The 26,589-nt window shown below is 36.7% G+C and overlaps 1 long non-coding RNA gene across 1 annotated transcript in view; it reads right to left on the bottom strand.

Moving 5' to 3' along the window:
- Positions 1-8,706: 8,706 nt before the first annotated feature.
- The window catches only part of LOC119627865 (uncharacterized), a 51,147-nt gene continuing 33,264 nt past the window's right edge, over positions 8,707-26,589 (bottom strand). The window contains exons 2-5 of the long non-coding RNA XR_005244079.2: positions 13,532-13,644; positions 12,811-12,858; positions 10,395-10,472; positions 8,707-8,867 (exon numbers count right to left, since the gene is read on the bottom strand). This is a non-coding gene — a long non-coding RNA (uncharacterized lncRNA). The remainder of the gene's footprint in view (positions 8,868-10,394; positions 10,473-12,810; positions 12,859-13,531; positions 13,645-26,589) is intronic.

Raw genomic sequence — 26,589 nt, 5'->3', positions numbered from 1 at the left:
ATAACAACAATGTTCTGTTAACATCCTAAAGTCAGATTCTGTACTCAATTTGGGTACCTGAACCTTGCAAAAAGAGAAGGTGTCCACTCATACATACAGAAACAGATTCCTGTAAGACTGACCTACTGTCAAACCTTCTGTGCATAGAGATCAGTTACCAGTTTAGCTCCTTATGATCATTGTATACCTATGAATTCATTAAGTAATATTAATATAATTATTTTAAAAACTTATTTGACAGTTTGGGCAATAGATCTGTCCAAGTTTAAATCAGAAAAAAGAAAGTCTGAATTGGGAAGTGTGCTTCCCCTGAGTCTTATCTCATTGAGTTTCTATATCAACACTTTTTTCTATATTAGGGGTACATAGTCAATTTTATACATCTTAACCTAAAATGGTTTTGTAGCATCTGAGGAAGTTGAATGAAATCTATATGTCATGTGTTATTAGAATTTTTAATATTTAGTAATCCATATTCTTGTTCTTAGCTATTTAGTAAAGATTTTACTATTTTATTGTAAATGATAATTTCTTTGTTAATTTGTTTACAGATATCTGTACTTAATCTGATTTTATAGTATTATTGGTATAAGAGAGTTTATGAGGGCAAGAAAGAAAACTACGAATTCCTGCTATTCTAAAATAAATGTCTGTTGGCAAATGGCCAACAGGTACAAGAACAAGTGCTCAACAGCATTAGTCATCAGGAAAATACAATCAAGACCCTAATGAGATCTCTCTCACCTCTTAGGATGGCTGTATCAAAAGGACAAGAGAAAAGTGTTAGGAGGATTTGAAGAAAAGGGAACCTTTTTATACTGTTTGTGGAAATATAAATTAATACAGCAATTATGGAAAACAGTATGTTTGTTCCTCAAAAAAAAAATTAAAAATAGAACTATTGCATGATTCAGCAATCCCACTTCTGGGTATATTTTCAAAGCAAGTGAGATCACTATTTGGTAAAGTTCTCCTCATCCCTATGTTTATTGCAGCATTATCCACAATAGTCAAGATATGAAAGTAACTTAAGTACTTGTTCATTGTTAAATGGATTTTTAAAATATGATAGCCACATACACTGGAATATTATTCATTTTTTAAAAATAAGGAAACCTGACATTTGTGACAACATGGAAGAATCTGGAAGACATCATCCTAAGTGAAATAAACCAGAGGCAGAAATGTAATTACTTAATTGTCTCACTTACATGTGGAATGTACTCTCAGAGACTCAGAGAAAGAAAAATGCTACCAGTGATTGAGGATCAGGTGAGGCCTAAGAAATGGAAAGATGTTAGTAAAAAGTACAAGCTTTCAGCTTTAAGAGGAGTAAGTTCTGGAGACCTAAAGTACAGCATGGTGACTATAGCAAATAGTAAAATAGTGTATTCATGAAATTTGTTAGGAAAGTAGATCTTAAATATACCTACCACAAAAAACAAAATGATAACTATGTGAGCTGGCAGACATGTTAATTAGCTTGATTGTGGTAATCACAATGTTTATACATATCAAAATATCACATTGTACACAGTAAATAATACAATTTTTATTTGTCAATTGTACCTTAGTAAAGCTTGGGGGAAAAAAGAGATGCATCCATTTGGAACTCAAGACAAAAAAAAAAAGTAAAGTTCTTGAATATAACCAAAAGCAAATAAATAAATACAAACAATCAAAATGTGCTGCCAAACAAAACTTATCCTCTGTGTTTGTTAGGGCTCTCCATCTCTCTCCTTCTCTTTTTTTCTCTCTCCTTCTCTCTCTCTTTATATAGATAGATACCTCCAATATCTATCTATCTATTGAGAGATATTACGCTATTATGCAAACTGAGGAACTATCAAAGACAGTGGTGTCATTCAGTCCAAGTCTGAAGGCCCAAGGACCAGAAAAGTCAATAGTATAACTACCATTCTTATTCCAAAGTTAGGAAAACAAGGGGTGAGTGTCAGTGGTGTAAGTCCCACAGGCCAAAGGTCCAATAAATAAGAGTTGTGATGTCTAAGGATGGGAGAAAATAGATGATCTAGCTCAAAGAGAGAGAGAGAGAGAGAGAAAGAAAGAAAGAAAGACAGAGAGAAAGTCAGCTTTTCTCTCTCTTTTTGTTCTATATGGGCTCTCAATAGATTGGATGATGCCCACTAACATTGATGAGGCTGGATCTTCTCAACTTTCTCATTCAAATGCTGGTATCTCCAGGAACTATCCTCACAGATATATCTAGAAATAATACTTTACCAGGTACAGCTATCTGGGCATTCCCTAGCACAGGCAAGTTGATACATAACATTAACCATCACATGCTATAAATCCAAAATCCTAAAATAACAAATCTGTAGTTGGCAATTCTGACTGGCTGTTATCTGGGAGACTACGAAACTTGTATAAATTTATTTAGATAGGAATCTATGAAAAATCTTTGTAGGTAACAATATGTCTTTTTAGTCCTGCAATTTTCACTTCCTGGCAAGTCCTCCCCATACGAAATATTTTTTCTACCTAGTCCTTGTTTAAATTCCACATTTTCCCTAATGATTTTCTTAATTACAGTGATTGGAAATTAAATTTATTTTCTCATATCTAATACTGCCATGTAATTTTGATAGGTGTTATGAGTTTTAGGATTCTTAATACATTATAAACTCCCAGTTAGTCGAACTTTGCACATGACATCTTTTTTTCATAAGAAAAATATTGAATTATCAAAAGATCTTTTATCCTTTTTGCACCACGTTAAAGTAATTCCTTAAAAGATTTCAATATGGGTGTTTTGGGGAATTGCAGATACAGTCCAAGTTTCATAACAGAAACTAGTTCATGAGTTAGAAAGTGGGAAAAGAGAAGGCAGTCCTCTGGTTCTATATCTATTTTATAATACTTTAGAGACCAGAGAATATCGGAATCAGGAGATTTATAAAACACTAGCCCTCCAGCTTTCCAATGTTTGGTTTTCCAGATGGTACATTGCATATTGTGGTTATTCATACAATACAGAGAAGATTAATTAAAAGAGCAAAACATGTAAGTGTCTTTTTAAATCATAACTTTAATATTCTCCTTTCTCCACCTCCAAAGATTTGGATAAAATATTTTTCCACATTGGAAGTATTTTTATTTGCAATGCAAATTCACAGTGTGGACCGATCCTATAATTATTCAGGCCAGACATCTCTAAAATGGTAAACACAAGCTGAAGGTTTACCTGTAAATTTGTGGTATGTATTCAAACTCACTGATGATTTTAGCTAAACATAAGTAGACATAAGTAGAGAACCTAAATGAAAATATTTACTTACCTTAGGGAAATAAAGCTTGGAAAGCTGGTATCAACTTTCCTTCTGTCATATAAGCCTTGCTTATCCCTACTTCTGACCATTTACTCACATATTTCCATGCAAACTTTCCTCTTCTCGGCTCCTTTGTATTAGTTTATATTCAGTGGTTACTTTAAGTTCTACCTCAAAATTAGTTTCCTCTAAGTTACTGTTCAAGATTTTCCTACTCTGAAAATTTCTTTACCTAGATTTACATTTAGTACATACCTAATCATTGTTGTATGTATATGTTCTAACATATACATATTTTGCCATTATTCTTGGATGGGATTGTCTTTTTTACTTGGAATATATGCTTCTTAGTATCAGAAACTTTGTTTCAAGCTTGTCTTACCTGCGGCCCAAGGGCCACATGTAGCCCAGCATGGCTTTTAATGCAGCCCAACACAAATTTGTGAACTTTCTTAAAACATCATGAGTTTTTATTTGCATTTTTTTTCTAGCCCATCAGCTATCATTAGTGTTCATGTATTTTATGTGTGTCCCAAGACAATTCTTCTTCCAATGCGACCCAGGAAAGGCAAAAGATTGGACACTTCTGCTTTATTCCATTAATCTTCTACTTACTTAGGAGTTAAATGTTGATGGTAGAAAAACACATCATTAATATATTAAATGAGAGAGTTAAAATAAACAACATTAGAAAATACTGAAATCCTGAACTGTGTCTGATCAGGTGAAATTTTGATAATTGTAAAGTATTATCTTTTGGTTCACAGAAACTAGATCCCAAATGCATAATAGAGAGAGATTGTAGCACAGAATTATATGTGAAAAGGCCAGTGTTCTATTTGGCTCTAAACTAAGTCATTGGAGATCAAATATGCGTGTTATAGAAATGATACCTATTGAGAATGGTTGGAGTTCATGATACAAAAGCTGAAGGAAGGTTCATAAGATAGGTAAAGTAGATAAAAGTTCATGAAAGCCTTGCATGTCATTATTTTTAGGCCAAGATTTATTGAGCACTGAACAGATGACAGACACTGAAACTAATCTCTCTCTCTCTCTCTCTCTCTATATATATATATAATTCAATCCTTGCACTATCCCTAAGATATAGGTGGTTTTATCCACACATTGTAAGTGCAAACCTAAGCCTTAGGGAAGTAGAATACCTAAAAATAATTTGAGAAGTTTGTATTGGTTATTTGCTATGAAGTTGCAAATAACCCAAAAGAGAATAGTCAATTAAACAATTTATCCAAAAAAGTGATAGTGTCAGATGTAGTTATAAGACAGAGGGAAACTTCCTTGATTTTCTATAGAAAATAGTAATCTTGAGAGGCGGGAGAGCTGTATGCAATCTGGAGGGGGGATGATAGAACTTGAGATTTTCGTAACCTCTCTACTTACCCATTTGAGAATCACTGTTTGACAAACAATTATTGACAGCAACATGGAAGGGAGACTTCTATTATGCCCACTTCAATTTAGTATTCTAAGAAAGAGAATGTTCATTCTGTTCTCTGCATGGTCTGTTCTCTACTTTTAATACATCATTTATTTGCAAGGCACTAATTAAGATGGATTGATAAAGTGTCTGTTACTCAGGGTCAAGCAATTAGGATGGTGAAGGCACAACATCATTTTATAATGAAAAAGCCGGATATGTATTTAAAGAAGAGAATATTTGTGCAGTGGAGGAAATATGCATTTTGAGTGATTACAAAATATAACTTTTTCAGGGTTCAGCTTGATATAAGTAGATAATTTTTCACAATTATCTTCTACATTGGAATGGATTGTCATTGAAATAGATGAATTTCTAATCACTGAAGGTTTTAAAACATGCTATGCAACCTCTCATCAGAGGCATTATTCTCTCCCAGTTTTTCCATTGGATATGTGAAATTCTTTAATACCAGTATTTTCTATGTTCCAAGCCTACTCAAACCAGCTTAACTTACAAAGGAATTCATTAGCTTATGTAAATGGAAGTCAGGAGATAGGGCAAGCTTCAGGAATAGTTGAGACCTAGAGGGTTATCTACCTTTGACACCAGAGGTTAAATTTCATTTCTCAGGTTGGCTTTCCTCATGTTGACCGTAGGTTGGCATTGATCTTGAGTTGCATGCATCTTGGTTCGTATTTAGACAAAAGAAATATTTGTTTCAATAAATTTACCACATTCAGTTTCATATCTATCTCTGATAGTTATAATGGTGGAGGTCTGGGTTATGAGCCCATCCCCGACCCAAAACTGTCAGAAATAGATTGTGAATATATTGATAAATTTGGCATATTCCCCTGAGCAAGAGTCTTCAAACTTTAGCATCGTAAGAATCACCTGCATTGTTTGTTAAAACATAGATTCCTGGGCCCAATATCCAGAATTTCTGCTTCGGCTGATATGAGATCCAATTATTTATATATTTTTCTCTTATTGCATATGTTTATTGTATGCAACATGACATTTTAAAACCTGTATACATTATAAAATAGCTAAACTGAGTAATTAACATACGCATTCCTTCACGTAAAATTTGCATTTAACACCTCCCCAGGTGATGATGGTGATGAAACACTGCCTAGGCCTCATCTCAAAATAATTCAATGGGAATCTCTGAGAGGAAGGAACTCAAGCATGTGTATTTTTTAATATGCATGCAGATCACCTGGAAATCCTGTTAAAATGCAGATTCTGATTCATTAAGTCTGGAGATGGGCTTGAGATTCTGAATTGCTAATAACCTCTCAGATGATACTGATGCTTCCAATTTGAGGTACTGACTTCGAACAACAAAAACTCGACAAAATTCTGGTTGAATTAATATGAGGAAGGGCCAGGTATTTCCAGCGTGTAGACATAGCTGAGAATCATTTTCTGACATCATCAGGACCCAGGAATTAAAACTCAGTGCAAGACCAAGAAGAGGAGTGGGTTTCTTCTGGAAAGACAGTCCCTTTGCCAGACAGTGGGTAATTGGATTGGTTGGGTGATCTTTGAGGTTATGTTGTAACTTTTAGTTTCCAGGAATTGTCTTGAGTTCTTTGTGTTAGCCCATAAATAAGCAGAACTTAGCTTCAGAATCAATTTATAGTTGAGAAATCAACTTAAATATAAATATTTGTTTTGTTTTGTCAACTCAAAAGAAATCTGAAATCATAAAAATCTTCAATTTCTGGGCTCCAAGTCATCTTGTGTTTTAAGTCACCAGCATCTTAATCTTTTTTTTTTTTTTTTTTTCATCTTAATCTTTTCTTAGAAACTTAGGCACTTATACAGCTGTCATCATGGGAAAAAAAGTAAGGGAAAAACATTTTCACATGCCACACAGAATTTGGATAAGCACATCAGTGATTTTTTTTCCTAACTCATCTCCAGTGTTTAGTTTACCTTACCAATGTGTCTTGCTTACTAATAGCTGCTGATCAGAGCTGAATGAATAGATTTGTTTATAGGAAAGATTTGCATGATTGAGAATCAATAAGGCACATTTAAATCCTCAGGTGATATGAAGAGAGGAAATGGGACAGATTAAGCTGGTGAGTGTTTACAATTTAATTGTGAGCAGACAGGTGGAAAAAATCTACTCTGGGAGAAAAAGGAAAAAGAAAAAGCTCTATGATGTCGAGGGTGAAAATATCAGGAAAACATAAATACCGGAGTCTGGACATTTTAGGCCTATGCCTTAGCCCACACTCATTAAAACTGACTTGAGCTAGTGGTCCATGTGTCCATTATTAATGTGAGAGAATGGCTTTGGCAAGTAACTCATTAAATATGCGGTCTGTTTGGCCCAATGTGAAGTGATATATCTAAATGGTATTTGTAATTGCTTATGTGAAACTACTTTTAGAAGTGTCTTAAACCACAAATAAAAATAAAGAGAGAGAAAGGAAGAAGAGACATCTTTCTGCGGATGCTTTTGTTGTTGCAGGTACCTATTATCTTTAATTCTGAAGCCTTGTTGGTGGAATTGAGATGAATTTGTTAGGGTCATATTTTAAACCTCAGGTAGCACTTCCCCCAGCTATCCACTATCTTTCCATGGCATATTTTATAGTTTAGATCTGCAGGGTAAGCCTCATAAAAATTACAAATTTTATCACCCCACATTAAAGTGACTGGTATGACGATCTGTATGAGTTAAGAGCATGGCTAATTATCTACCTCTTAGCATTTGCAAGGTCAGTGCATCAACCGCTAAGAAGGTCAGTATTAGGTGAAGGGCTGACAAGAATTTGGGAGGTTTTGTGAAAAGATCAATGACCTTCATTTGTCTTAGGAGGCAAAACAGGCTGAAACAATTCCAGCAGAGAGCAGCAATACCTACATCCGCATGGCATTGTGTCGGAGGCCAGCAGCAGATGGCAATAATGATAGTTGTAGCAATAACAACAATTACCAATAGAGTTTATTACTCTATGTCAGGCTATTTATATGTATTCTTCCATTTAATTTTGAAAACAACCACATAAGGTTTTTTGTTTTTTGTTTTTTTTTTTTAATTTATTTATTATTATTAAACTTCAAGTTGTAGGGTACATGTGCACAACGTGCAGGTTTGCTACATATGTATACTTGTGCCATGTTGGTGTGCTGCACCCATCAACTCGTCATTTACATCAGGTATAACTCCCAATGCAATCCCTCCCCCCTCCCCCCTCCCCATGATAGGCCCCGGTGTGTGATGTTCCCCTTCCCGAGTCCAAGTGATCTCATTGTTCAGTTCCCACCTATGAGTGAGAACATGCGGTGTTTGGTTTTCTGTTCTTGTGATAGTTTGCTAAGAATGATGGTTTCCAGCTGCATCCATGTCCCTACAAATGGGATCTCATCAAACTAAAGAGCTTCTGCACAGCATAAGGTTTTTATTATACTCATTTTACTAACAAAGAAGCAGGCTTTGATTTTAAGTAACATACCAGAATGAGTTGACCAGACGTATATAACAGAAGTATGACTTTTGAATCAAGGATTGACAGGCAGGTCAGCTCCTCCAGAAAACGATGGGTACTACAACTACTATCCTATAATTCATAGTGTTCTGGCCATGGTCAATGTGACTTCCTCCAACTGTATTCTTAGAATACTAACATTCCTGTTAAGATGTTACCGAGTGTTCTTTGTGTGTGAGTGTGTGTGCATGGTTGGGGCGAGGGGGTTCCTACATGGGGAGGAGTTGGATAGGATTTATGAGAATGTCGAGTTATATAATTTTTAGCAAGTTTATCTCTTGTATTACTTTTGCAAGGAGAGATACAATGAGGAACATGATCAATATATTGCAGAATATTATCTCCAGTGGACCACAATTTATAAAGAGATGAACGAGAAAAAGAATATAAGATCAACAGTTAAAAACCTAGTGTCTTAGTCTATTTGGGCTGCTATAACAGAATACTGCAAACTAGGTGATTATAAACAACATACATGTATTTTTTTTACATTTCTGGAGGCCAGAAAGTTCAAGATCAAGGCCCTGGAAGACTTAGTGTCTGGTGAGGGCCCACTTCCTGGTTCATAGTTGTCCATCTTCTCACTGTGTCCTCATATGGCAGAAGGGATGAAGAAGCAATCTATAGCAAGATAGATTTTATATTTATATAAGAAAAGAAAGCAAAAAATATCAGACTCATTAGTGAATGTAGTAGGTCAAGCCATAAGAGAAAGTAAGAATGCAGACTTCTAGAAAATAGTAAAGAATATATGGCAATGAAATAGTTGAACCTCAACTTGCTTCTCGACTTCTTTATAGCTAAAGTGTCTCAAATTTAAGTGTCTTTACCTAGTGACTTTGCCTTGTCACTTGGAATTGAAAGTTTGTTTTCAAAGTAGAAAACAAAAACCAAAGAATAGGAACAAATTATATTTTTAGGGAAAATAAGAGAAGAAACTGCAGAAGTTTAGAGAAAATTAGGAAACAGAGCCAGAGGATTCCATCTGCTTGATCAAAAATACACATTTTTATACTTCTGTATATAGAGACCTTACTTGAAATGTAAACCTCTTCTTCTCTCCAACACTGTATCTCTGCAATTGCCCTACTTCAATATGAATTATAAACATAAAAATGATATTATAATATGTGTTCTTCCCCTGTGGGTCCAAGATATGTCTGCCAACCAAGATTTTCAGAATATAGAAACAAAAGAAAAATAAAAACATCTGGATTACAGCATCAGAGCATATGATTTAAATGGGAATTTGTTTACCTTGGAGATGGACCAAAAACAGCATCATAGAAACCCTAAACCATCAGGAATAGAAGAGCCTCACATCTGGCATCTTTTCTACTAAAACAGGAAATTCTTTTTTTGACTAAGATGTTGCCCCTCTTGGCTGGGTGCAGTGGCTCACGCCTGTAATCCCAGCACTTTGGGAGGCTGAGGCGGGTGGATCACAAGATCAGGAGATTGAGACCAGCCTGGCTAACATGGTGAAACCTTCTCTCTACTAAAAATACAAAAAATTAACTGGGCATGGTGGCACGTGCCTGTAGTCCCAGCTACTTGGGAGGCTGAGGAAGGAGAATCACTTTAACCCGGGAGGCAGAGGTTGCAGTAAGCTGAGATCGGACCACTGCACTCCAGCCTGGGCAACAGAGCGAGACTCTATCTCAATTTAAAAAAAAAAAAAAAATTGCCCCTCTTACTAAGTGTACTCTACAGGATTTATTTGAACCAAAAGTACCTGTACTCGTAGAATAGTAGTACTTTGGCTCAAGAGAGTTAGTTAAGTCAAAAGAGGGCTTGAGGGACCAACATTTTCCAAATAAGAAAACTGATACCTGGTACAGTGCCATGCTTTCTCAAAGCAGGTTGATGACAGAGCCAGGGCTTCAGGTCTCTAGTCACCCTGTATGCAACCCTTTGAGAAACTGTCCACGTGTCATTTTTATATCTACATTCTCAAAACTGTAGTGTGTTTTATAACTCAAAGAGTGTCAGAGTTAATTGGAAGTCAAAAGAAGAAAGTATCCAATTGAACATCTAAAAGAAAACAGATTTCAAGTAGGCACGCATGGAAGGAGAATGACCTGTGTTTCTGCTTTAGAAAGTGATCGGGGAATGAGGCCAAGCACTTAAGAGTTAGTTAATATTTACCATGCTGTGCTATAATCACAGGAATCTGAGCTGATGCTGTTGGGTAAAAAAGGTCTCCATCTTTTCAGAAAGCAGCTTCTACCCAGCCATGGGTACGGAACAAACAAGACCGTGGAGAGACATCTCTGAATTATTAAAAGCCTTGTCTACATATGAGGATTAATTGTGAGTTCTGAATCAATATTTTATCATTTTAGCTAGTGAAACATTTATGAGACAGCCCCTTTTTTGCAATTTCCCCAGTATAATTAAAAGAGATCTAACCTTTCAATTGGCATCTTTTTCTGCTTATACCTAGATGACACTGATTAGTTAAGACCTAACCAAGCTAGGAACAGTCTCTTAGACCCTCTTTACCCAGCATCATTGTACCCATATAACCTGTATACACACAATGCTTAATATATTAATTTATTCACTCACTAACAAAACACTTGTTGAGTATTCACATGAAAATCACTGAAACAGATGCAATGGGGTATATAGTGATAAGACATACGTAGTCCTGGTCCACCCACAAAACCCAGATATCATTATGATTAAGCACCTACATGTAATCCAGCTTTCTTTAGGTCATGCCACTGTGTATGTATGTGTGAGATGTGTGTTTTTGTGTGTGTGTGTCTATGTGTATGTGTGCAATGGATGTAGTTATTGATTCACAGTAACAAAACAAAAAGCCTAAATTCTCCTGTCTCCTACTTAACATTGTCAGATATATTCTGTATCCTCTTTTTAGTATCTTTCCTAAGATATTACTTTTTTGAAAGCTCTCAAGAAGTGATTCACATAGAAGCAGTGTAAAAAAATGGATGTGAGCATGAGCTTGCAATTTGAATCCAGACTACACAGCTTAATAGTTTTGTGACCATAGACAAGTTTCCTAATCACAGTTTCACCATTTGTAAAATGAAGATAAACAAAGTACTTCCCCCACATATTTGTTATAAAGATTAATGATAATAAGAATATTTGGTCCAGTGCCTGATGTAAAATAAGTGATCCATTGTTATGTATTATAAATATGTGTATAGTTATATGTATCGTATATTTCATTGGCTCTGAAGCGCATTTTTTTCTATTTCAGCATCTTTGAAATTGGGATGTGATTTAGAATCCACAATGTCTCAGATGTGATGAAAGAGAGAATGATATAAAGCACATATTTATATAACAATAAAATGATATGTATCATGGGCTCACGGACAATCACATCAGCAATGTTAATATTTCTGTCTTTTAATTCCTTCTTGATCCAGTTCAGTGTGGTGAGCCAAGGTTTAGGTCCAGGCATCATGATGTGGGCTTTATAGCAGGGCCCCAACAAGACTTCTTGCTGTGTTGTTGTTGTTGCTGCTGTCTGCTGATACCTGAACTGGGGTGTCTAGCAGTCAAATTCTGGTGCATCAAGGTAACTATGGAGAGCATTAAGGCTTGTTACTACAAGAGTGATTTGAGCTTATTATGACAAAAGTCAGTCTAATTTCTGCTAATGTGGGAGATCTTTTGGCTATACCTTTGTATATCTCTGTTGCCCACAACTCAAGGCAGTTCAGCTTGGAACTCCTTATACTTGAATGTATTAGTTACACAGCTCTTTCGGGTTTGGTTTGCAGACTGTCCTTGAGCTCAGGCTGGAGAGAGAAGTTAAGTGACTGGCAATGTGTGCTTATCACACAGTGTCCCCTTTCTCAGGAAAATATGAATATCTCACTCTTATTCAAAGACAAATTGTTTCCTAGGTGTCTGATCATTCCCAAGTTGCCTGTGTGTGCTGCACAAGTATCACAGCAGAGTGTTCAGGCGGGCATGTTCATTGTGTGTTGTGGCAGTCCTGGTTTCTGTTCCTGTGTTGTCTGTTTCATTTGTCTGTGCTCAGGTGCCTTTCCTGCCTTTCCCCTGCTTGGTTTCATATCACAGGGGATTGACGCCTGCGAACACTGTTTCCCAGGACTCCCTCTCCTGACTTCCAGCTAAATCTCGCCAACAGTGAACACTCACAAGAGCTTGAACAGAGGGAGAAAAGAAAAACCTGGGTTAGTTGCTGTTTTCTCTGTTTTTGGCAGTGTTCTTAGAGAGGACTGCATGTCTCCTATGGTTCCTGTTCTTGTTGGACATCTCCCCTTGACCTCACCTCCTACCATTTCTACCCCACCAAGGTAACCAGTCTCGCGGACTCTGGAAATTCCATTCTCTCCCTTATTCCTATAGCCTAAGGGTGATAGCAACTTTCTGCTTTTGCTAATTTGGAGGTTACCTTTTTATCAACTCTTTGGTATTTCAGCTCCTCCCACATGTTTGTAGTTAGTTTTCTATTTTAAAACCTTACTAGTTGGCTACCTGGAATGGGTTTCACTTTCCTGATATAGCCCCATGTAAATAGACCTCAGGAGTCCCAACCCTACAAAATACCTACCTAGGTGTATCTGAACACTGGTGAAGACAACACAGACTTAGCTTGGATCTGTAATACAGGCATATATTGAATCAATTAACATATGGTTAAATGTGAAGACAGAGTCATTCAAGAGCCATCCGGAAAGATGGAACTTTTGAACGGGCTGATAGAAAAGATGGTGAGGGTGATGATGAATGTTTCAGTGCATGGAATTCAGGATGAGGCGTGGCATTTCTGAAAAATGAAACATCACATTTATAGAATAATGAATCATTTAGGCTGGGCCTGATGGCTCAAGCCTATAATCCCAGCACTTTGGAAGGCTGAGGTCAGAGGTTCAGTTGAGCCCAGGAGTTAAAGACAAGCCTGGGAAAGAAAGCAAGAACCTCCTCTACAAAATAATATTAATACTGCTAATAATAATAATGATAGTTAGAATAATGATTCAGTTTGGAGTATGGTATACTGTGGAAGACAGGCAAGATATTACAAATTAATAACAATATCAGTGACAACTAATATTTTCATTTTAATATTTGCCAAGCACTAAGTGGTCAGTGTACATTCTGTAATTTATCCTTAGAAAACCTTGTAGTGGAAGCATTGTAAGCCACATATAATGATATGGAAACGTAAGGTGAGAAATGAGCATAACTCTTTTAAGTAGAAAATGAAAACTAAGTGGCAGAACTAAGCTATCAGATATGATGCCAGCCCCATCTATTCAGGCCAGACTTACTTTTCAGCCTCCAACATGCCAAGCTGATGTCCACTTTAGGGCATTTTTACATTTGCTTTTATATCCTTGGAATGTTCTGTCTCCTGATCTTCACCTTTTCCTCTTTTTGACATCTAGAAATAGTGTATCCGTGTATTTGTTTCTGATTATTTTCTCCTGCTCCTCCTACTTTAGTTAGGATATAAACTTCATGAGAGCAAGAACCTCAACTACCTTTCACTGTTGTATTACTTGTGCCCAGAACAGTACATGGTATGGAGCTACATCATAGTTATTCATTGATTCGAAGAATGGCACATAATAGGCCTTTAGTAAATATCCATTCTCAACTCCCTGTGTGTTCATAAGTCAATCTCTCAGCCACTTTGAAAGGCAAAGACTGCATACACATAAAGGTCAATGGATCTGCTTTTAGGAAAAAAGAAAAAAAAATAGGGCAATCTATAAGCAGCAGGATTTGGGACAATCTCTCCCAGCTAACTATTATCGTTTAGGCTGAGAAATGAGATTCGTACCCTGCCAAACTATTTATACTTTTTAGGTAATTAAAGTAATGAAGTTGTCTGGGAGCACAACACATTGTATGCTATCCCCTCAGGTCCAATTCATCTGCTTTAGTTTCTGACTCCAGTTAACAGTTTTATGTAGGAAAATCACATAGAATAGTGGGAATTCATGCAGAGCCGCACGAAGGAACAAGCTATTTGTTATTTCCAAGAGAGAAATGAATGAGGAAAGGAAACAGGGCTTAAGTCTGCTTTCTCTGTTTCATGCAATAACTGTGTATTTTAAATAGGCCTAATGAAGCATGGGAGTTTCAGCCTGTGCAACACGAGCCCTCTATGTGGACACTGGACAGCACTTTGTATTAAAAAATATATACGTAAATGTAAACATATAGAGACAATTTATTTTGCCAGAGATCAGTGTAGCATAAAGGGTATGTGTATTCCTATAGAAATATGATCTCAAACAGGACAGAAAGCACTGTTTCTTCAGACAAAGCCTTAGGCGGGAAATTGCCTCTGGGGTGGAGAGTTTGAGCTTCTGCACACCTTCAACAGCCTCTTCCTTTCTACACGTTCAGCCTAAGAGGCAGAAGTCTTCAGGGAGGCTCCCTTGCATCTATTCTGTCTGGAGGAAATGGCTTTCTTCATTCCCCACCTCTTGGACAGCAGAGACCTTGGCTGCAGGCCAGTGGGAGCACAGACATGCCCACCAGTAGGTTGGTTATGTTTTCCAATTAGTCACTGCCAATCTCTGGAACATTTTCTTTCTTTTTTTCTCAACTTTTCCCCTCATTTGTTTCACTACGTAGATGGCTGTCAAATTTTTCCTCAAATAATTATAAATATTCCATACCATTCCAGTCTAGGTGTAGAAATAAGAGTGAAAATATGTTCAGAACACCCACCAGGTTACCTCTCATCTGTACCCATGACAGTACTGGGGGGCAAGGTAAAGAAATCTTCAGATTCGCCTATACACACCGGAAGCCACAGGTGGAGCCGATTTTGCTGTTTTTCATGCTGATGTGTTTTACTACGATTCTCTTCACAAATATCCCTTCAAAGATCACCTTCCATTCAGGTCTGATATTCAGACCATGTGTACTAGATTGGCTACGTCTGATCTTTTTGTTTATTAAAAACATAGCAGAAATATTTGCATATCAGCTGGTAAATAGCCATGCCCTGAGCCCCTTAGTTTCCCCAGCTGCCCTGGCCACCTTGGCTCAGACCACTTGATTTTCAGGATCCAGGTTTGTATCTGGCCCCACAAGTGGTCTGTCGACCTCTGTTTCAACACTGTGGATAAGAGCAGTTGTGACTGCCTGACCAAGTTTTGAAAATTAGGAATAGCACTCCTGCTTCTAATAAAAAAGAGGGGAGGGGTATCTTTATAGTACTGTCAAGTCTTCCCTCACTTTGAGAATGGCTTAGATTCCATGAGAAGAACTAGAAGCCCTGTTAAGAGGCAAACCTGCACAACACAACACAGGCTTGGGGGTCCGCCTGAAATGCATTTAAATTTTACTTGCCAGTTGGATGAGTTTCTGCAGTTGTCCTCTCCAAACATTGCTATCACGTTTTGTCTCTGAACTTCAGTAGCCTTATCTGTGAGTCAGAGGGTAGTAATTGGAATGCAAGCAAGAGGAATCAAAGTGACTGATATTTGAAAAACAATTTTTTTAGGTTACAATGAAAAAGAATTTACTGTAGTTCACAGCATGAAAGGAAGAATTGAGCAATGGAGCATTGTCGGGAAGAGTAAAAACCACAGCAAAACTGGGTGTTTCTGAACAGATAGCTGGGTTTCAACTATGTTGCATCTCCCTTTGTATTTTATTTTATTTTATTTCTTTGAGACAGAGTCTCTCTGTCTCACCCAGGCTAGAGTACAGTGGCACGATCTAAGCTCACTGCAACCTCTGCCTCCAGGGTTCAAGCGATTCTCCTACCTCACTCTCTTGAGTAACTGGGATGGCAGGTGTGCACCACCATGCCTGGCTACTTTTTGTATTTTTAATAGAGATGGGGTTTCACCATGTTGGCCAGGCTGATCTTGAACTCCTGACCACAAGTGATCCACCTGCCTCAGCCTCCCAAAGTGCTGGGGTTACAGGCGTGAGCCACCATACCTGGCCATTCCTTTGTATTTTTTTAAGATTCATATTTTTGGGACAGAGAATCTGGTTGTGCTAATTTGTTCTCCTGTCTGTCCCTATATCTAGAAGAGCAAATCTGTTTCATTGGCAGCCCCAAAAGAATAGGGAAGAGGAATTTCCTGAAGAAAAGAAAAACAATCAAGTAAACAACAATAATCAAGATCTCTACTTATTCACTAGACGTTAATCACAGGGTACCACAGAGTTTAAAGGAGATAACATATATCAATTGCTTAGCTTAGTATGTAGTTCAAACACTCAATAAATAGATGCTAATAATGTAATGAATGATAATAAAGTGGCATGGGAGAAATATAATATCAGTGCTATTAAAAATAGCAGCTGCTGGGTGCGGTAGCAAGCGCCTGTAATCCCAGCTACTCGGGAGGCTGAGGCAAGGAGAATCGCTTGAACCCGGAATGTGGGGGTTGCAGAAAGTGAGTGAGATCACGGCCCTGCACTCCAGCCTGGGCGACAGTGTGAGACTCAGTCTCAAAAAAAAAAAAAAAAAAAAAAAATGTAGCAGCTGCAGCACTGGTAGTATGGTGAGAATATGGTCTTTCGGTTTAAAAGGCTAGGTGTAAGATCAATGGCAAATCTGAGACTCATTTTTTTCATTAAAGAATGAGGGATATAATAGATTTTTTGAGTTACTAAATTAAATAACATAATGAACATAAAGTACTTAGCACTTTTTTGGGTTCCTGGCTAAGTACTAAATTTTTTATGCATGTGTATATGTCCTTATGTCTATATATACCTCTACACCTAAGTTTATATATCTTTATCTGACATATATGAGATTATATCTTAGGACTTTAAAGGAATCATATAATCCATGATTAAGGTAGGTTTGAGGTTGTGTCTATCAGTAGACACAGTCTTTCATTCTTTCATTGACCCCCTTCCATCTAAAAATAGGCTCCCTTAGTATCCACATGTAGCTAGAACTTGCATTTCATTCTATAGAACATACCTGCCTCTTGCAGTCTTTGTGCAAGAATATTGTTTCCTCATCAGTTTTAAGGGTGATTTATTGTTGTTTTTGCTGTTATTATTTTCAAACCCCACATTAATTATTTAAAATTAATAACAACTGCATTTGTAAAATGAGATCTAGATAGAGATGAAAGAATCTGCTCATGAAGCAGACCTCAGTCCTGCATGACTCAGTGCCCACTCCATGCCCCTCTTCTGTGCTTCCTTCTGGAGAAGAAAAGCTCGGAGCAGAGGGGTTGATGCCTTTAAGAACAAATGGACACTTTCCCGGTGACTTCCTTGGGAATTGCTCCTTTGCTTTCCTATCTGAAGTCCACCTTAATAAAGCAGCTGGCCCTTTGTACTGAAAGGAGGTGTTATCTCTTTTCAGGGAAATCTCTGCTTTGAGTTATTCATCTTTGAAAGTAAATGAATTAATGAAGTTGTCTCACTACAGAAGAGGACACATTCTATCAGCCTAGGTCCCAATTATGTGTTGTGTTTGGTGATGTTTCAGAACACAAGGGGAGGAACATTAGGCAGAAATAACATTAAAATAACTTGAGGTTGACAGATGATGGAACTAAGTAGTTGTGGTAGTAGTAGTTTTCCCCAACCGCTGTTGTCCACTACTTAATCCAATTTTAAAAATATAGCTAATTGTATACCCTTTGATGCAAACCTAGATGTATTTAAAAGTGGTCCCACTCAACTATTTAAATAAATTATGATGCAAAGGTATAGTGTAGCATCTGTTCTTTTTAAAGACTCTATAATGACATAGGAGAAATCTTTCAACTCTATTGTTTGGTAGGGGAAAAAAGTCAGGATTCAAACATGATGTAATATAATCTCAAATAATATGCTTATAAATTTGTTTAAAAGGCAAGTATTCAAAATTCTACTTTCCAAATATTCTATAAGAAATATATGTTTCTTTATGGACATAAAAACAATCCATAACTGCTCTGCTCTTAAAGAGGGCCTCAGCAGTCCGTTTATCCAGCCTATGGATCCTGGTAAGGAATGTCACTGGACCCACCCATCCCTGGAAGTCTAGGATGCCCTCATCCCTTTTCATGAAATTTATTCTTCTACATGCCCAGGAAGTTACTTTAGTCCACTTACCATACATCTGAGATAAGATTCAAAGTCTGCACCTGACCACGTTATTTCAATTTGAATGCTGGAATCTTGCCACTTCCATACTGAATTCATACTTAGGAATTCCATTATATTCCCCAATTCATTTTTCCACCTTGTTTTATTATGTATATACCTAGTAAGCTCTCTCCCTCTAGATTGTGGACTCTGTAGAGGACATAGAGTGTCAGATTCTGTAATACATTCTTAGTGTCAGCAGGTCACCAAAGAGCAAACAGTGCTAAAAATTGGTATGAGCAAGGTCTTCTTAATGCCTACTGCTTTGGGGTCTGCAAAGATTGCTATATTCCACATCTTTTTTAAAATTTTTTTTTGTCAAGGAGAGAACAAGGTGAGATAGAGATGGTGATTATGTGGTGACAAGAACACAAATAACTATTATATAGTTATAGGACAGAAGATGTTTCAGGTTCTTATAGTATAAGCAAAGACTTGAGAGATTCAAAGGAGATCGAAATCATATGGTTTAGTGGGTTTCCGAGGATGACTGATGAAGGATTTGTCCCTCATGATGGGACCCGAAGGAGACAGAATTTGGTAGGCACATAATAGGGTACTTGAAACAAATGCAAAGCATGAGTAACTGGAAAGTATGGATAATTTCCAAGATGGGTATATCTCTGGGAGCAAGATAATTTACATCTTACTGTGTCATAAGGAATAATATAGAGAATGTAGGGTACTTAAGTCAAGGTCCTATTGCCAAGGTTAGTTTGTTACAGGGAGGTTCTTTTCAATTTGGTGGAAACTGGAAAATTACAAGTGGTTTTCATGTAAAGGTATGATATTACTCAACTGTGTGGAAGCCTGATTTATTTAGAAAGAATCTAGGGATGGGGAGACTAATTAGGGGGTTATTATATTATTTCCTTAAAGATACAAAGAGAAACTTTAGAGTTGCAGCATTGGGAATAGAAAGGAGAGAAATACTGAAATATACAAAATCCATGTATCTAAATCATAGCCATTTTGCAAGGTACATAATGTTCTTTACAACCTGTACTTAATTTATAACTCATGCAATAATAGATTACAAATCTCACCTACCCACATACATTTCTGCCTCCATGAGCACATCATTCTTCAAGCAATTCCACCTCATTCTCTAGTCTGTTGTTTTGTGCATGCCATCTTTGTCCAGAATACCCTCTTACTTGCTCAAAACCTGCTTCTCAGTATCTATTGACTCCTCCAGGAAGTTCCATTTAATTTTTCTGACAGCATTTAGTCTAATATTTGATAATGCATGGTAATCTTAATGAATGCATATCTGTCTTTCCCACTAGGGTTTAGTTCTCACCCCCAACCTTAGGATATCTGCAAATTCGAAAAGCATTTCTTTTAGGCCCTCTAAGTCATTTCCCCAAATATTAAACAGGACAAGGCCAAGGCCCTGTCATCCTCCAAATTAATTTTATTTTAAAATATTTATGGAGGACTGCACTCTGATGAATGCTGTGCAGGATTTAGAAGAAGTAAAATATATAGTTCCTGTTCCCAAGCTGCTCACAATATAGTGCAAAAACAAGACGAACACTTGTAAAACAATTCGAGGACACACATCACATTATATAATTAAGGGTTTAATTGTGTGGTGAAGATTTACGGGAGACTTAAGTGGAGGGAGATTGGAGAGGAAGAAAAAGTCAAGAATGGCTTCATGGACAAGATGGAAAGAAACAAGAGAAATAGCAAGAGAAATGGAAGGTGTTTCCTAACTAAACCACCTGCTCTTTTTCCCTTGTGACATATACCTCTGAGACTTGTCTGGGACAGATGGAGACATGGATGTGCAATGGCTCAGAGTCAGGGTGTGAGGCAGGAAAGGACATGAACATAGACATTTTGAAAATAAAGAACTAAACTAAAAGTTTTATGGAACAAATCAGCTTTATATATGAACAGTTAGTTTCATCTGAAGTTAGAAATAGAGTTCAGCTGGCATATTCACTATCTCTTTCATCAAGATTCAAAAATAGTTGGTAAACCATGAAGAAATTGATTTCTTTATAATAATTACTAAAAGGTCCTTGTCTCCAAATCTTCTTTCTTCTGAACAATTCAGCGGAGTCAAGGAATTGAACTTTAGCTCTTCAAATGAGACAAATTTCAAACAACTATAGACATAAACATCAATGGTGAGATTTATTCAAAATTATTTGTCTTTGATCTCTTTTTGGCTTATCATTCTAGAATCAATGACAATATATGATTTGCAGAGTATAAAAACCTGGCTCAAACCAGGTACCCTCAGAAATGAGATATGTTCCATTTCCACATTAAAGCTGCATAATGTTAACATGGTGTATGGAACAAGAGGTTGCCATCAATGCAATGCTGCAGTACCATATTTTGTGCATAACCGTGTTTTTCTTCCATATCAAGAAATAAATTTTTATGCTGAGATTTTTAGTCCATGTGCCTGAGAATTAATAATTGTGTGGGATTGAGGATGAACCAAAAAATCAAAATATGAAGCTAGATTTAATATTTGTATCTTCAAGATGGTTTGCTGATTTTTTTGTATTGGTATATTTATGAACACCACCAGCAAAAGCATACACACACACATACACAGACACATATATGACAGTATATATACATATATTTTTGCAACATTATATTTTTCTTGTGTAATAATATTGAAACAGAAAAATATTTCTCTGTAATCTTTAGGTTAATTTGTATCACTTCTTCTTTTATAATTTTCTCTCTGTATGACTGAAGAAATATTTGGGTTGTCAGACTTAGTTAAATATAAAGACAACAATCAGTTAGAAATAGTGAAAATGTACACGTGATATGTTTTTCTCCATCTGACTTTACTGCCTTTTACCCACAAGGTGGCACTCTCTAGATATGTCTAAATTCAAGCCTTTTTAATAAAGATACATAAAAATAGAAATCTTCCTCAACCAACCTTCATTGTTAACAGCCTTCCCAAAAAACAAAGTGCATTCACAAATGCTGTTTGGAAAACTAGTATGGTTAAATGTATCACATAGATCCCTAACAAGATGTCACTGTTTATATTGTAAATTTGTAAAGTCCTTAATTCTGGATCAGTCAATTTAGGTCTGATTTTGTTCTCAGTATGAACAGGAAAGCAGATTGTCCCTACTAAATCTGATTAGTCTTGAGGCACCTCTGTTCAGTATTTCTTCTTAGGAAGTACACATGCACAGCCCAGAGGATGGAGTTTACGGAGAGAACTGGTGTGCTGTGATTGCAGTGACCATATGTCCCCAGTTTTTTTGGACAAAAATAATTTTAAATGGGCTATTCTAATAACCACATCTGGATATTCATATTTCTAGAGAACATCTTCCTTTTTTTTTTTTTTTTTTTTTTTTTTTTTTTTTTTTTTTTGAGATGGAGTGTTGCTATGTCACCCAGGCTGGAGTCCAGTGGCGTGACCTCAGCTCACTGCAAACTCCACCTCCCGGGTTCCAGCAGTTCTCCTGCCTCAGCCTCCAGAGTACCTGTCACTACAGGTGCCCACCACCATACCTGGCTAATTTTTGTATTCTTAATAGAGACAGCGTTTTACCATGTTGATCAGGATGGTCTTGGTCTCCTGACCTGTGATCCACCCGCCACGGCCTCCCAAAGTTCTGGGATTACAGGCGTGAGCCACTGTCCCCAGACCCAATGTTTTAAAATTCAAAAATAGTTAATATTAAAGACAGTCTTGATTTCCTTCTCAACCAAGTGTATATGGAATCTGTTAGCAACATGACAACAGATGTTCAGTCCTTTTTTAAGTTCAATCTTGGCCCTGGGAGATGTCCTATTCATTGGCCAGTAGATGTACAAAGATAAGTCTCTGGTGGCTAGATCCTAGGAACAAGTCCTCCCTATCAGCTTTCACTGCCTTTCTTAGAAGCTGTCTCAGGAAAGAGATATGCCCTTTGCTTGAGACACTTCCTTTGAAATTGAACTCTTAAAAATCAGAGAAAGCATCCTCCAAAAATAGTTCCATAGCTCTACATTCTAGTTTTTCAGTCAGAATTTTATAAAGCCTCTTTCCTTACCATTGAATAATTATAAAATAAAGAGGTTTTCAGTAGAGAAAATGATATATTTTCTATATCATGCAATTGCTAAGTACACACTGGGTAGTGCCTACAAATAAGAATATTAGAGATCTTCTCACCCATCACCAACCCCTTTATGTATATAAAAGAAAAGCAAGTCATACTGTAACTGGTTGCCACTATGACAGGTTAGAGTAAGGTAACAGATTTGTTACAATCCACATCTCTGCCTTTTACTTAGGTAGAGATAAATCGGCAACAAATTCTACATTCTATTAATGATTCTACTAGAGATCTAGTCTGCTTATGTTTCAAAGCATTTTCTTGGTACATGGAGCAGCTGATTAAAATGTCCATGAGGGGAAGCTCATGTAGAAAATGAACCAAATTTGAATGAAAGGAGGTGGAGCCTGTAGAAATTTCAAATACAGAAGAATGTGAAGTGGGTAATGATTACCTGGAACCAGCAAAATAAAATAAAATAAAAATATGATTAACTAAAAATTGGGCTAGACAGAGAGAGGCATTTTGTAAAATTTTCATACAAACAATGTCCTCCCTTGTATTATTGTGAAAATGACAACTGGGAGGAGTTATGGGCCTGCAAAATTGACTAGATGCAATAAAATGGGAGTTTTGCTTTGGGAAGCATCTTTGATGCATATGGTATTGTGAAAAGCATTACAGCCCCAGCATAAATAATCTAGGTATAAGTATACCTGATAGACACTTGCAGGCGGTAATGTAAGTGGAAAGTAAACAGAAGGATTTGATTTGATTTAAAATGAAGAGGGAATTTGATAAAACAGAGACTATGATAGAGAAGTCAAATGGAGGAACAGGAGTTATAAAGCAGAAACAAATCAGCATAAAGAGATGAATATGAATATAGAGATGAGCAAAATTTCAGCCCAGCACTAAATGTGTTATTCATCGGGCTCCTGCTGTACGCAAAGAATATGTGCTACCTGACCTCAGAGGCTACAAAGGGGAATAGAATGACACAGAATCTTTTACCAATAATATTATAATCTTACCGAGGAGAAAAGATATAAATACATTAAAAAGTTAGGTTTAATACAAGCATTAACAATACAACAAAATTTTTACAACATAATACATGAAGAGTTACAGAGAGACAAATCACATACCTGTAAATGGAGTTTATCGTCAACATTAAAAGGAAAAAATAGATAATTCATATCATATCAATTTCTTGGACACACTTTTATACAACTGTTTGAACTCTGATAATAAGAACTAACACCAGCTAAGGTAAATGATATAGGCATATCGAAACTTTGCTTTAGTATTTATGGTTTTCCAAAATGTAAGCTTCAGCCTTTGTGCTCAGCAATTTAAAACTGTAATGGCTATGTTTGATAACTCGGAAAAATATGCTTTCTAAGTCCTTTATTTTTATATGTTTATTTGATTAAAGCAAAGGAAAAAAAGATGCTAAAATAGAAAAATGGTCTCTATACTTAAGTTAATTTAGCTTGAGTACCAATATTTTTAAAATTAATTTTTGGATCCCAGGGAGAATCACTCACTCACATTAGATTTTCCTTTTTAAATCTTGCCAGTGGTCATTAATTATGTACAATCATTTGTGACATTTAAAACTGTTAATTTCCTTTGTGATTTAGGCTGTGGGGATTTTATTTTTCAAGGAAACAGTTTCTCAAAACCCATACTTTAAATGATTTTAAAAATACCTCAATGAATAGTAGCTATTTCTTCTTATTATTATTATTAATCTATTTGAGTACCTAGGTCAGAAACTATGTATACATCAACCTAGCTGAAAAATTTGTAGTTAAGTCATTCAAAAAACAGAAACACTCAGAGAGGTAAAGTGATATTACCCAGCTAGAAAATGGTTGAGGGAAGGTTTATTTCCAAATCTGCCTAATTCCAAAATCATTGTTCTTTCTACCAGTGAATGCTGCCTCCTTAGAGAGAACCATATTGAGATACTGCCATATTATAGATACCTCTATGTGTGTGTGTGTGTGTGTGTGTGTGTGTGTGCGCGCGCGCGCGCGCGCACATGCGCGCGCCCGCTCAGAGGCTTTCACACAAATTTTTATATCCTAAATAAGTCTCTAACCAGTTTTATAATTTGGCAAAAACTGAAGTGCAAATTAGGATTAGATTATTTGTTTTATCTTTTCTGTTCTCGGCCTGCACTACGTTCATCCTACTTAAGAAAAGAAACTTCGTTTGGTGGCATGAAATTGGTTGCCAATGACTCTTAGGTGTCTTTTTGTTTTTATTTGCTTCCAGGGACTGATATTTCAATGGCTGCATAGTACCTGACCTAAAGAGGATACTCAATAAATGTCCCTGAAAGACTGAATGGTATTAATCTGTGTTTATATCTGATTGTTTCACACACAGCCCTTGTTTACCCTCAAGTCTTGAAAACACCCAAATACACATTGCAATTTTACTTATTAAATAAAATGTATTCTCAGATGCACTTACATATGGACAATGTTTTAAAACTCACTTATATTCGCATTTGAAAAGCTTGTATCAGACCATTATATAATCTAAGAATTATTAGGGCTCTTAGAGATACTGTGGTTGAACCCTTTCATCTTACTGAAAGATAAAATTGAATCTTTGAGAAAGTAGGACATCTTTGTTTTTAAATTAAATAAGATTATAAATTCACCTAGGACATTTAGAGATGTGTTTCTTTCAATAATAGTAGTGTTTCCTTATGTTGGTGACTACTACTTCCCCTGCTGGCTTACCTATTGTGGCTGGGTAGAAGGCAGTGTTGCATGGAGTGTTGGGGTCCGAATGACCTGAATTTGGGCTATAACTCTGACATGCTTGACATGTGGCTTTGAGCAAATTACACAATTTCCTCTACCCAGAATTTCATTTTTTAAATACATTAAGCATTATAATAACTATCTCCAGAGATTATTTTAAAGATTAAATGAGATAGTGCACGATAAGAACTTAGCATAATCCTCTTACAGTGAATGTTCAATAAATCTCAGGTTTTAGCACTGTTGTGACATAACCACTGCCTATAGTCTTTGGATTTGAAGATATTTATTTAACCTCTCTAAAACACATTGAAATGAAAAATGTTAATCATTCCTGCTCTGCCTACTGTAGCACTCCTACTGCGATTCCTTACCCTAACACCTCCTTTACTGGCTTTTCTCCTGCTCCGAATTTCTTTCTCCACTCGCATCATCCTGTCAAATTTTACCTTAAATTAGCTATGTACACGCAAACCTTTGACTCAGGCTCTGTCTGTAGGAGAGTTCATCAAAGACAGCCCTTTTAATGAATTCACTTTCAGAGGTAAATAACTTAAAACCAAATTTAAATGGATTGTTATGATAAAGAAATTTATTTGATTCACACAGTTAAAAGTCCCAGAGAAAATATTTATTCCTACACTTTTACTAAAGTGCCAATATTCCAAAGATTTGATTTCTCTCCACCACCTTGCTTAGCCTTCTAATGTACCAGCTTTATCCTATGGTTGCTCTTCCTCATGATCCCAAGATGTGTTCCAGAAGCTTCCACAATAAGATGCATTGTCATTTATGTGAGATGTGAACAACGTGATGTCTTCATTCCAGAGTGCTTAGAAAATTTCCTGAGATTCACCCTGACTGGATCAGCGTATGTTCCATGACTATGCCTGTCCCAATCACTGTGACCAGGGAAATTAAACAAGTGGATTAGCTTAGATTCAGTTATGAGTTTCAGCCTAGAGTGGGTAAACGAAGCAGCTTATTTGAACCTATAGAGATTCCCAAGCAGAAGTTGAAGCTGTTGGAAAGGGTAAACACCTGGGAAGGTGGTGAACAGGTAATAAAAAATGTCGGCTGGGTGTGGTTGCTCACGCCTGTAATCCCAGCACTTTGGGAGGCCAAGGCAGATGCATCACTTGAGGTCAGGTGTTTAAGACCCGCCTGGCCAACATGGTGAAACCCAGTCTCTACTAAAAATACAACAATTAGCCAGGCATGGTGGCACATGCCTATAATCCCAGCTATTCAGGAGACTGAGGCAGGAGAATCACTTGAACCCGGTAGGTGGAGGTTGCAGTGAGCCGAGATAGCACCATTGCACTCCAGCCTGGGTGACAAGAGTGAAACTCCATCTCAAAAAAAAAAAAAAAAAATTCTACTACTTGACTTCACATGATTGCAGTGAAACAAGAAGGAAAT

This window comes from Chlorocebus sabaeus, chromosome 9 (assembly GCF_047675955.1).
Source record: "Chlorocebus sabaeus isolate Y175 chromosome 9, mChlSab1.0.hap1, whole genome shotgun sequence".
In the NCBI taxonomy this organism is placed as follows: Eukaryota; Metazoa; Chordata; class Mammalia; order Primates; family Cercopithecidae; genus Chlorocebus; species Chlorocebus sabaeus.
This window is presented reverse-complemented; position numbering and strand designations above follow the sequence as displayed.